Source organism: Lynx canadensis, chromosome X (genome assembly GCF_007474595.2).
Source record: "Lynx canadensis isolate LIC74 chromosome X, mLynCan4.pri.v2, whole genome shotgun sequence".
In the NCBI taxonomy this organism is placed as follows: domain Eukaryota; kingdom Metazoa; phylum Chordata; class Mammalia; order Carnivora; family Felidae; genus Lynx; species Lynx canadensis.
Genome location: NC_044321.2, coordinates 52,069,421 through 52,083,081, shown reverse-complemented (window position 1 = coordinate 52,083,081; position 13,661 = coordinate 52,069,421). Strand labels below are relative to the sequence as shown.

Genomic DNA, 13,661 nt, shown 5'->3' with positions numbered 1-13,661 from the left:
TCACTTCCCATCCTCTTTGAATTGTGTTTAAAAACAAATGATAATTAAATGTCCATGAACACTAGAATGAATGACTAAATTGTATTTTATTCATACAATGGAATTCTATAGAGCAATGATAATTAACCCACTACAACCTTACATAAAAATATGGATGTCTCTCGCAAATGTAATGTTACAGGAAGAAACAAGACACCAGAAACCAGAGAAAAAGGTACATTCTATATGAATTAATTTCTGTGAAGCACAAAATCAGACAAAACTAATCTATGTTGTTAGAAGTCAGGATAATGTTTACCCATTAGGAAGGGAAAAGTGACTAAGAAAAGAAGAGGATAAAAGCTTCTAAGTAATGTTATGTATCTTGATCTACACATACTGGTTACATGCATGTATTCAGTTTGTGAAAATATATTGAGCTATAAAGTTGGAAAATATATTGAGCTATAAATTTAGCATTTGTGCATTTTTCTGCATATATGTTATACTTCAAAGAAGTGAAAAATGAAACAAAACAAGTGAGAATATGTGAGGGAAATATTAACTTCTCAGATGAAATTTTCTCTGCTATGCACAAACCCTTTTTATTGGAACAATCCTGAGTCAGAGTGAGAACAAAAACCTCTAGGCTTTCATTCTAGGTTTTCATAGTACATCAGCCAAGATGTTAGACTTGTGGGGGGGGGGATGAAACATTCAGTCATACCATACACAGCTAGAGTCAAACTCAGAAACGCAGACAATAATATAAATAAACATAAATAAGCTTATGCAATCCTATCTAAAAGCAGAAATGCACGCACTTGCATCCACACATAAAACGACACTGTCACACAGAGCCTTTGTACTTTAATAATAATAATAATAAATTGATATTTATTGAGTGTGCATAAGCCAGACACTATTCCATGTGTTTTATGTAGATTAAATCTTTTTTTTAATTGTTTTATGTTTATTTTTTTTAACTTTTTTTTAACGTTTATTTATTTTTGAGACAGAGAGAGACAGAGCATGAAAAGGGGAGGGCCAGAGAGAGGGAGACACAGAATCTGAAACAGGCTCCAGGCTCTGAGCGGTCAGCACAGAGCCCGACATGGGGCTCGAACTCACGGACCGCGAGATCATGACCTGAGCCGAAGTCGGCCGCTTAACCGACTGAGCCACCCAGGCGCCCCAAAGTTTATTTATTTTTGACAGAGACAGAGTGTGAGCATGAGCTGGGGAGGGGCAGAGAGAGAGGAAGACACAGAATCCGAAGCAGGCTCCAGGCTCCAAGCCGTCAGCACAGAGCCCAAAGCGGGGCTCGAACTCACAAACCGCTAGATCATGACCTGGGACGAAGTCGGATGCTTAACTGACTGAGCCACCTAGGCAGCCCATGTAGATTAAATCTTTTAATCCTCACAACCGCACTATGAAACATATGCCATTATTATCCCTACATTATGGAGGAAAAAACTACAGTATAGAAGTGTAAAGTAATTTGAACAAGGTCACCTCATTAACAATCAGTTGAGTTGGGTTGTTAGCCCAGAAATTATGATTCCATTGTCTATATTCTTAATCACCTTACTATACCACTTTCCACAAAACATACTTGCACACTCACATACATATATACACAGAGAATATGAATATGCCATATCCATAGCCATATCTTGGAAACCCTGTACATTCTGAAACATGCAATCACATGTAGTTATAATCACTTCTAGAAACAGACGTGCATACTCATATTGGAAGGGAGACACTGAATTGATATCATTTTTGATTATGATAATAATTATGGAAACTGCCATTTATTGAGAAGTTACTATATACTAAACACCATGTTCAGTGGTTTATATAAATTATTTCACTAAATCCTAGTCCTACACTCATGAGATAGGGACTGTTAATCAAAAATAGAAAATCAAAAATATGCACAGACTCACATATGCATAGGAAATTCCCAGATATTTATTCTGGCTAGGCCTAGATATTTACCTTGATTAATAAACAGAACAATAGACTTGCCTACAAAATCTCAGGCCCTTCCCCACACAGCAGTGGCCTGGATTTTTCTTTCCAAAACCTAGGCCTCCCACTGACCAGTTGGGTAGCCTTTGGTAATATTTAACCATGCTAAACTTTTTTTCCTTACCTATGAAATATATATAATAATATCAACCTTGGAGAAGTAAATTTGAAAACTTACACAAAAGGGCCTCAGTACAATTAGAGTTTGGAACATAACAGAAAGTAACTGCTTGTTTTCTTCTCCTTCTACCCCCTGGCTATAGTTTTTGTTTGTTTGTTTGTTTGTTTTAATAATCTGCACTGTCTCCACACACCATATGTTCTATATTTCTACTCTAAGGCGAATCTAAATCCTAACTTTCCCAGAAGGCCCTTTGTAGGCTCTCTATACCAGTGTCCTCTGAAAGACTACTTACTCTCTACAACACCCAATTACATTAAGTCAGACTTTGTATTTTTGTTACCCTTCGGTGAGCTGCCTCATGAACTGTTTTTATTTCCCAAATTTGACTATAAACTCTCTGGAGGTGGACATCATGTCTTAGAAGTCTTTGTGTTTTGCCAAAAATGGTGATGGGGGCTCTGCAGGTATACCATAAACAGCTACTACTAGAGTGTCATAAAGTGACACAAACATACATTTTTCCACTAGTTGACACTAGTTCAAGTTTGCCACTGATTTAAAGAGTGACTTTACACAAGTTACATCACCTTAGTGAGCCTGAGTTTCCTTATCTATAAAATAATAGAGCTGCATTATATAGTTACTACCTTTGTGGGGTCAGAATATTTGAGAATATAATGAAATGCAAATTGCAGAACTACAAAAAATATTTTACATAAAGAGCTCTCAAAAAGTCCTTTTAAGCTCTCACACTCTGCCAATACTCACATTCACTAATGAAACACAGGTGCATTTACATGTGTCTACACATAGTACCACATATGGTCATACAAATTCCTTGGAACACTCAACAGGAAGGGAGTGTCTTAATTCAACAAAAGTCTGGATATAACATAGACCTTGTTTAAGCAAAGATGCCAGCAAAGCTGTTGTGCCTTAAACTCACTTAACTAGAGACAAAAATGCCCCAGATAAGAGTTTCACCATTAGAGAAGTACATAATAAATGTGAAAACATTCTATAAATAAACCAGTACAGATCTTCAGCATACAATGAACAAGCATTAAAAAGTGGTGACTAATGACCAGAAGAGCTAGATAATAAATCCTGGGAGAAAAATGCTACCTAGCATTTGCCTAGCACTTCCCACTATACAGCATGGTTTTTATATCTGCCATCTTGTTAATTCTAAACTTTTGTGAGATAAGGATTGTCTTCCCCATTTTTCATCCAGTGCACAGGGTTTGAAATCAGACTACCTAAACAAAATCCTGGCTCCACTTTTCCAAGCTCTGTGATTTTATAAACTGCTTCATTTCTCTAGACATAGTGTTTTCATCTTTGAAATTAAATTAATACTATTAGTTACATCTCAGAGTAGCTTTGAGTATTAAATAAATTAAAATCTGTAAGTTCATAGGACACAAATAAGTGATCAAGTTGCCCAAGTCAGTAATCAAAAAGTATTAATAGCTATTATTATTACAAATGGGAAACAGGTTTAGAAATGAAACTTGACAGGATCACGAAGCTTTAACATTTTATAGATAGCTACAACATGTACACACTCATAAGTTCCGATACACAGTAACACATACTAAGCATACATGTACATGTATATGTATATGGCTGAGATTAGTCTCTTTGGAAGCAACATGATATAATGAAAAAAAATCAAAACTTTTGAGTCAGATAAACTCAGGTTTGAGTACTGTTTTCAGTTGTGTTTGAATGAGATAGCATTGAGTACTTAATAAGCACCTGATAAATATTAGTTTTCTTAGTTTCTAACACACTGGCTAGTCCTCTTTTTCTTCCCAAAACTGCATTTGTTGTTGCTACTGTTGTTGTCATTTTTAATTTGTTTTTACAATACAGTATAAGAATAGAAGAAAGGGAAAACCCATAAATCTCCTTAAGGATCACTTGGGTATTTAATGGTAAAATTGAAAGTTTTCATATTCTAGAAAAAAAAGGGTTATAGTTCCGGAATCATCATGTATTAGTTGTGATAAAGAGCAAGTCACCTAATATCCTGAGCTATAAGTGGAGGTGATCTGTTAAATGGAAATAATCTCTCCTTTGGGCTCCTCAAAAGTTTGCTATGAAAATCTGGTGAGGTAAAGGATGTAAAACCCTATGTAAACTTTTCACTTGGGCAGGGCTATTTTCTCCCAGCTGAGTCCACAGGAGGAAGTCTTAAAGAAAGGCCAGACTGAGGATGGAAAATAAGAGGGAAAGGTGAAAAAAAAAAAAAAAAGAAATGAAATAGGCAAGGTGAGCAAGAGTCGTGGATGAAAAGAAAAGGAAAGAAATAAATAAAATCAAAAGAAAGAAAAGAAAACAAGAATGAAGAGATGACCAAAGGAGGAGAGGGGGAAATAGAGAGAGAGAGAGAGATGGAGAAAGAGAGAAAGAGAAAGGGTGAATGAATTTTGGGGCTACTTGGAATTAGATATAGTTTAACTAATATACACTTGAAAATAGCCTTAGGGGGAAGGTCAGCTAGCAGTAGATCAAGCCTCTCTTTCCTTTACCTTATCTTCCTGTCATCTCAGTATCATGTGGGCCTGATCCCCATTACCCAGGACAAATTGTGTTGTTTTCCCTAGAATTTGCAAGTTTTTCCTTCAACAAGACAATGCTCTTTTCTCTCCCTCCATCTTTCTCTCTGCATTGGGCTACACTGGGCTGGACAGGTTTATTCTAGAGTGAAAGGATCACTCAAGGGAGCACAGGAATTCTTTTTTTTTTTTTTTTATTTTATTTTTTTTTTATGACATTTATTGACAAATTGGTTTCCATACAACACCCAGGGGAGCACAGGAATTCTTAGCTACTCTTGGCCGCCTGTCTTAATCTCAGCAGCCTTCCTAACAGAACCCTCTGTCAAGACTGACCTTTTGGTTCTCTGTTTTTTAAAGGTTTAATGCTCTTTCTTCACTCTGTAACTCAAAACAAAACAAATAAGCAAAGGGGGGAAAAGTAAGAGAGAGAGAGAGAGAGAGAGAGAGAGAGAGAGAGAGAGAGAGACAAGCCAAGAAACAGACTGTTAACTGTAAAAAATGAACTGATTATTTCCAGAGTTGGTGGGGGTGGGGGGATGAGTGAAATAGGAGATGGGGATTAAGGAGTTCACTTGTGATAAGCACCAGGTGTTATATAGAAGTGTTGAATCACTAAATTGTACACCTGAAACTAATATTACACTGTATATTAACTAACTGGAATTTGAATAAAAACTAAAAAAAAATAGATTCCATATAGGGATTTTCTCACCTTCAATAGGCATAGGCCTTTCTTTTCTGGGATGGAAAATGGAGAGAGTGTTAAAAGCCCCAAGAGGATCCAGATAGTACAAATACAATTTGTATTATTGTTTAATCATTATTACTGTATCCTAGTATGCCGGAGGTAGGAAAATTGAGGCCGAAAAAGGAAGGGACTCACCTAAAGTCCTCAGAACTAGTACTAGAACCTAAGAGTCCTGATACCTCAGCCTGGCAATAATTTCTGGCATATCACATTTATATCATTCCTGGGACAATATGATTCCACTAAATACTTGCATTTGTAGTAATAAGACTGCTTTATTTCTTCATACTCCAATTGTGGTATCATAGAAGCAAACTAATTTGAAATCAGAAGACATAGAATCAAATTCTTCCTCTTGCCTGTAATAGCTATGTGATCTTTCAACAAATCACTTTTACCTCCCTGAGCCTCAGTTTTCTCATCCAAAAATAGGAATATTTATCTTACAGGAGTATTTTGAAATTAAAATAAATAGATGGATTTAAGACCCTAGCAAAGGGCTTATAATACAATAGATGCTCTGTAAAAAGACTGAATGCATTATAGATTCATACATCCATAAAGACTTTTAGAAACCATCTTATTTCAACCCCAGAGAGGTGAAGGGATTTGCTCAAAGTCAACCAGCCAGTTACTGCCAAAGCCAGAATTTGAAAACATGTTTTCTAAAATATTTCTACTATTTAGACATTATGTATGGGAAATAATTTAGATTTTAAGCTGATAGTTTGGTTCAGCTATCGTTTATTGGCTTAGTCTATGCCAATCTGGATCTCAAAACACGAAACCAAGTGGTTGTTTCAAGCATTTGAGATTCTCACTTTAGTCTTCATATCCATCACATCAATAAACTCCTCAATTTGTGAGACAGAGGACTAGCACATTATTTCAACAAGAAAATTAACTACTCTCTACAACTCCATAACCATTCCTGAAGCAGTTAAGCCAGGGTGGTCCTGGTCATTTTGGCCAAAGGAATGAAAGGAGCCTATTGTTCACTTTAACTTCCCTGAACACCTAGCCAAGCTTCCTCCAACTTCTCTGCCACTGACTTTCTCTCCCAGTGGCCAAAAATTCCCCTAAATCCAGCCACATAAAGGTTTCACAAAAAAAGAAGGTGAGGTAGGGTTTGGAAAGGGAAGAAAGAAAGCTTACCTTTGCTAGAGTAAATCCTTCCATATTCATGTCAGCAGGCTAGTGATGCTGCACTGCAGACCCCAGCGAGAGACAGCCAGCCCTGTTCAGTCAGTATCCTGGGTTACAGAGCCTTTCTCATAAATTAAGTCCAAGATTCCAATTTGGCTGGTGTTACTGGGGTGGGGTGAATGGACGAGGGGGCAGTGCTGGGTGCCTTATATTGGAATGTCTTGTTTATCCTGGTTTGGTACAAAACACTAGATGGTTCTTTGACCATATATGGGTGTTTTCCAAATTCTGGTTAGGATCTCAGGAGGAATCACAGGGGGTGGGCTTCATTTTTGTTATTGAAGCTTGGTAGTTGGTCTTTTGCTGAAAAGGGGAGGAGAATGCGCTGCCAGTTGCCCATTCAAAGCTTACAGATTCCAGTAGCTCTATTTCAGAAATGGGGCCCTTTGCAAAGATTATTAAATGTGGGAAGGGGCCCCACCACCGCCAAATTTTTTCCTTCTTGCTGTGAAGCACAGTTATCAGCCATGTCTGTTATTCTGCTTGGTAATAGAGAAAAATGAATCTGGTAATAAAACAAAAGAGCTTCCTACATGTCAGGCCCTAGGCTAACCACTTTACATGCATTCTTTAAGTCTCATGATTATCCTGTGAAAAGGCTGCTCTTATTCTTATTTTACAATTGAATAAAACCAGTCTTTGAGAAAGAAGGTAACTTGTTCAAGGTCACACAGTTAGGAAGTAAAAGTTGAGTTGGGGATTTTACTGCGTATGTCTAGACGTTTAGCTGCCACACTACCACACTGTGCTGCTAAGGGGAGAAACAGAGGACCTTTTTGAGTTAGGAAAAGTGACTTCAAAATTATGTGCCTGCTGTCCACCAGTTACTGCTAGTTTTTTTTTATGTACATTAGTTCTACCTCTGCAATTTCTAGCAACTCCTACAGTGAAAACCCAGGACTATATTACCAACGTTTTTCCGTCAAGGAGACCAGATGTAGCTTGAAAATAGGTCAACATCCTAAAATCTGAGAAGACCCAGAATAACTGGAAATATTAAATTAAAAAAAAAACTAAAAAAAAAAAAAAAAGTAAATGGGCCCTAAAATTTCTAAGTGAAACTGGAGTTTGGATTTAAAAAAAAAATAAATAAAAAAAAACAAAGGCTATCCTTGTCCCTGCTGGAAAGAGAGAGTAGTGGAAAGTGATTAGCCTCAGTCAAGTGCCCTAGGTTCCAGCCCTGGTTTGCTCTGGCAGTAATCAGCCATTTGGCCTTGACCCAGGCTCTTATTTTCTCCTGGCTACAGTTTCTCCATTTGCATAATAAAGGCATAGAACTAGATACAGACTCTCCCAGCTCTATAAACTTACATATCTGGGATTCCATGAAGACAGCATATTATTTATATTAACAGTAGAAGAAAAAGAGATTTCAAAAATGCAAAGTATAAGGAAAGAATGGGTACTGAGTAATTTGTGGATAAAAGGCAGATAATTTCATGCCTCTTTGGAAAGGACTGCATCTACCCAACAGAACAAGGTATAAGAAGGAGACAGGTATGATGGTGATTCCACCACTTAGTATCCTTACTTTGTGATGAGAGATCTTGGCTAGAAGCAGATGCTGTTCTCCAGGCAGGCTTGACACATCTTTCTCTCCTGGATTCAAAGTGTCTGGAGCAGGGTCCAGGGAGGAGGATTTTCAAAGACTGAACTGGTGGGGCAAAGTCTGGCTCATAAACCAGTGGAGGTGCTTAAGAGTGCCTAGACACTTGGGAGCTGCCCTCACAGACTGCACCCCAGGCTTAACCAAGTAGAAACAACTGACGGGGAGAAGGGTGGAGTCGCAAGCTACAGTTCCCTGAGAAATACTTAGTGATCAAAGGAAGCTGGATCAGGCTACAGCAGCCCTTGGAGTTATCTGCCTCTTTCCTTACCTGGCACGGATGCAGACCTTGGAGTTAAAGGGGAAGGTGGGGATCAAACCCATTAAGCTGAGATCCAAGTCCAGGCTCTAAGGCATTTATGACAGGGAGTGGAAGGGATAAGGCCTCTGTTGTGACTCATAAAAGACAACAAGAAAGAGGTCATATAGACACACTTAAGCCAACACAATGAAGGCTGCAGGAGGCAGAGAGGCTAGGTTTCTGAGCTTGTTTTATTCATTCAGCAATTTACTGCAGGGCACACAATGCCTACCTCTTCTACAAATCCTAGGCATATTTCTGGTGTTTTTCCTCAGGAGACACCTAAAAAATGTTTAACTTGATACCTATAGAATAGAGGTTTTTAAAGTATTTCAGTAAAAGGACAGTTAATAAATATTTTATTTGGAGAACATATAGCATCTCTCTGTCATAAGTATTAAAACAGGCTATTGCAGCACATTGGATATATCTATGAACCAATAAAAGTTAATTTCACAAACAAGAAGCAGGACAGATTTGGCCCACAAGCTGTAGTTTGAATACCCCCACTACAGACTGCTTTGAAATATAAACACTTGCAACATGGCAACTTATTAAGAGCACAGAAACTAGAATCAGACAATCTGGATTGAAATCTCAACTCTACAACTTCCTGAGCCTGTGACCTTGGAAAAGTCATTAAATCCTTCTAAACCTCAGTTTTACCTCTGTAAAATTGAGTATAATAATAGTACATATTTTATAAGGCTTTTATGAAAACTGAAATGAAATTATACATATGAGCTATTTAGCACAGTATCTGGCAAAAAAAAAAAAATCCAAAAAAAAGTTATCACTCCAAATTTTTCAAACAAAGAAATTAATCTAAATTCTTCTTAGAAAACAAGTTGTACTAATTCATGGTAAAAATAAAAAAAAGAATATTTTGGAGTGCCTGGGTGGCTCAGTCGGTTGGACTTCTGACTTCAGCTCAGGTCAGCTCAGGTCATGGTCTTGTGGTTTGTGAGTTCGAGCCCCACACCAGGGCTCTGTGCTGACATCTGAGAGCCTGGAACCTGCTTCAGATTCTGTGTCTCCCCCTCTCTCTGACCCTCCCATGCTCATGCTCTCTCTCTCTCTCTCTGTAATTAAAAAAAAAAGAATATTTCATGAATGCTGGTTTTAAGTTTTAGTTATTTTACTAAAGAAAACACAGGTAATCTTGGATACATGATTTTGCCTTTATGGGACTAAGTACTTCACCTGTAAAATGAAGAAGGCGGTCTAGATTTGTCATTTTTCAAAATTATTTTTGACAGCAAAACTATTGACCCAAACAGAATCTTACAGTAAATGCCCACTACCTATGGAAGATGAAAGTGTAGCTTTTCTGGTAAGGCTAGGAAAAGAAAAAAATTGGTCAGGGCTAAGGGTACCTAGGGACTTTCTCACTTGTATGGCTGCCCACCCAGGCAATGTGCTTAACCTTGGAGCACCAGCAAGGAATCTTGATAGCTTTAAAAGAACATTTGAGAAACGCAAGACCAGAATGTACTTAAAAGTCCCTCAAGTCTCAAAACAAAAAGGCACCCTGCTGAATGGGAGAAAATATTTATAAATGATATATCCAATAAGAGATTAATATCCAAAACATATAAAGAATTTATACATCTCAAAACCAAAAGCCCCCAAAAACCAAATAATATGATATAAAAATGGGCAGAGGGCCTGAAGAGGTCCTTTTTTTTCAAAAAAAGGTTAAAAATAGTCTCTTAAATACAAAGAACAAACTGGTGGCTGCCAGAGGGGAGGTGGTTGAAGGGAGGGATGAAATAGATAAAGGAGATCAAGAGTACACTTACCTTTATGAGCACTGAGCAATGTTTAGAATTGTTGAGTCATTACAGTAAATACCTGAAAGTAATATAACACTGTATGTTAATTATACTTCAATAACAAAAAACAAAAAAAAAAAAAGAAAGGAAGAAAGAAAAAGTCCTTTAAGTTTCAAATACTTTCACTAACCCATCCATTTATCAATTCACCTAATTGATATTTCCAAGTTAACTTTGTATGGATAACCACAAGGCATGGCCCTAGGATGGTTAGATGAGAGGTTCACAGGGTAGCTCACTATCTAATATGAGAAGCATGGTGTTTGAAGTTAGGACTAGCGATTGTATCCTACATGGTTTCTTCTGAACTATGTTACTTAACCTTTCTGAGCCACTGTTTCCTCATCTGTAAAATAGAAACAATAAAACAGTCATGACTGGGGGCACCTGGGTGGCTCAGTCCGTTGAGCCTCCAACTCTTGATTTAGGCTCAGGTCATGACCTCAGTCATGAGATCAGGCACTGCATCAGGCAGTGCGGAGCCTGCTTAAGATTCTCTCTCTCCTTCTTTGCCTCTCTTTCTCTCTCTCTCTGTCTCATAAATAAATAAATAAATAAATAAATAAATCTCCATGACTGTAACATTGTGAGGATTAAATAAGCTTGCATTTGCATGAACCATTAGCACACTGCTCAACATATTAAGGACCTTCAATAAATGTTTTATTTTTCCTTTCCATCCTTCTTACAGTGAAATTTAGCTACAGCATAAGATACTTGGTGAAAATAAAAGCCATGGGCAGGGTTGCCTAGGTGGCTTAGTGGGTTAAATGTCGGACTCTTGGCTCAGATCATGATCTCGCGGTTCATAAATTAGAGCCCCACATCAGGCTCTCTGCGATCAGCACAGAGTCCACTTCAGATACTGTCCTCCCTCTGTCTCTACCCCTCCTCACCTCTCATAAATACATAAACAGAAACAAAAAGCCATGGGCAGTGTTCCAGCATAGCCAGTCTGTCTGCTTTATCACAGGGTCATTTGATTTAGCTTACCCTTAACAGTTCTAAAAGAAAGAAGAAAGAAAGAAAGAAAGAAAGAAAGAAAGAAAGAAAGAAAGAAAGAAGAAAGAAAGAAAGAAAGAAAGAAAGAAAGAAAGAAAGAAAGAAAAAGAAAGAAAGAAGTCCTATGGAAAAAAGTGGAGAGGTTCAGGGATGAAAAGATTTTCCCCTAGAGACCACACCTCTGAAGCCACCACACTCCCTTTACATTCCCCACCACCACTTCTGACCAGCAGGCTCCATCATGCTTGGAAAGTATTCATCTACACTGCTGCAATGTGTAACTGTCCTGGGCTCTCTCAGCAAACACTAGTTCTTGAATTCTATTTGCCACTTTCCTCAGCCCTCCAAAGCAATGGGTCTCACCCTTAAGTATGGACCAGAATTCCTTGGAGGATTTGTTAAGGCAATGAGTGTCTGCTTCAGTAAATCTGTGGTGAGGCCTGATAATCTGCATTTTCAACAGGTTGCCAGGTGATGCTGATGCTGCTGGACTGAGGACCACACTTTGAGAACCACTGCTCAAATCTCAGTTGCTTTGAAACTCACCCCCTGCTGGCTAACTTGAAAATGCAGACTGATTCTTGGATTCTTGACACCCCTAGTCTTCAGGTATCTATCTATGTCCCAAAACCAAAGGTATATTTCCTTCAGCCTCCTGGTACTTTATTCATGTACACACTCCCTGAGCATCCTCCTAACACTTATTTACCCACTCCTTTGTCCCAGACCCTTCCTACCTGTCTTGGCAAAACTCTTTTTCCCCATCATGCTCAGTTAATATGTCTTGTTTTTTGGCTGCCTTCCTTGAACAGCTCTATGAATGGCATTAGCTCCTACTTTACTCTTCTTTACATTATGTGGCTTCCTGATTGTGGGGTTTGGGCATGGACAATTCTGGTTTGAATCCTGTTTCTGCCTCTTCCTGAAGTGTGTGATCTTGGGGAAGTTGCTTGAATTCTCTGAGCCTTAATCTGTCACCTGCAAAATCAGGTTGTGAAAACAAAATGGAAGAATGTCTATAAAAGGGCCTAGTACATAATAGTTGACCAATTAATGGTACTCTCTTTCTTTACCCCCTCTACTTTCCTTACACCTGCCTACCTTCCCCCACCCCCAGTAAGAAGCTGGCAGTAAATAAGTATTAGACAATGCAGGAATAAAGTATTTCATTAGTATTAAAGAACATGGTAAATGAGAGAGGGAGGCCTATACAAAGTGATATATCACTTAAGAGAAAGGAGAGATAATTTTCAATGGGTGGGCATCAGGATAAGCTTCAGGAAGATGATAGTATCTTCCCTCCCACTCCCACTTCTCCAGCTAAAAAGCTGAATGTCATCCAAGATTCCTAGTTTTTGTCTCACTCTCCACATGCATTCCATTGACAAATGCTGTCATATCAGTATTCTAAATGTCTTTTGAATACACCTACTTCTCTGTTTCTCCACTGCCATAGCCTTGGTCTGAGCTATACTCATCTCTTAACAGGATCATTATAATAACCACCTTGCTGTGATTTTTGCCTTAATTTCTGTCCCACATATTCTGCTCTTCAAATAACAGCCAAAACTACTTTTCCCAAACCACAAAGGTGATTTTTACTTAATACCTTACTTAACACCCTCCAGCAGCATTTGCTGTATTGACTGAAATTAGAGTAATACAGAGTTTAGCAGGGCCCCTGAGTAAGGATGACATTCAAACTGGTAAAATGTGTTGAATATATGTATGTGTGAATGAATATATGGAACTATCTCCAAGATATATCATTAAGTAAAAGGCAAGGCACAAAAGAGTGAACATCTTGCATTTGCTTTATAGATACACACATGCACACACATACATCCACACACATCTATGTGTGTGTGTGTGTGTGTGTGTACACACACATAGATGGTAGGGTAAGGATTTTTTTCTGATAGTCATAGAAATATGTTTTTTTTTAACAGTGGTTTCCTTTAGGGTGAGTGATCTGGTTGGAAAAGAGTGATTTGCATTTTTCATTTTGAAATTTAATGTTTAAAGTTTAAATTTCAAAACTTCATATATTAATTTTTTTAATTATGGAAAGTGAATATAAACTCACTTTTGTTTCTTTTTGTGTGTGTTTCTATGCATGAAAAAGAAAGTTATAACTGTATTTTAAGAAAACTAATGACTTCATTTTCACTAGGACAAAAGCCAAAATCTTTAACAAGGACTACATGGCCCTTTGTGATGTGCGCCTTACTAATCTTTCTAGCTCACTGTTTG

At 37.9% G+C, this 13,661-nt stretch overlaps 1 pseudogene; it reads left to right on the top strand.

Annotated features, from left to right (window-relative positions):
* The first annotated feature begins 13,035 nt into the window (after positions 1-13,035).
* LOC115507954 lies at positions 13,036-13,134 on the top strand (annotated as a pseudogene).
* The last annotated feature ends 527 nt before the right edge of the window (positions 13,135-13,661 follow it).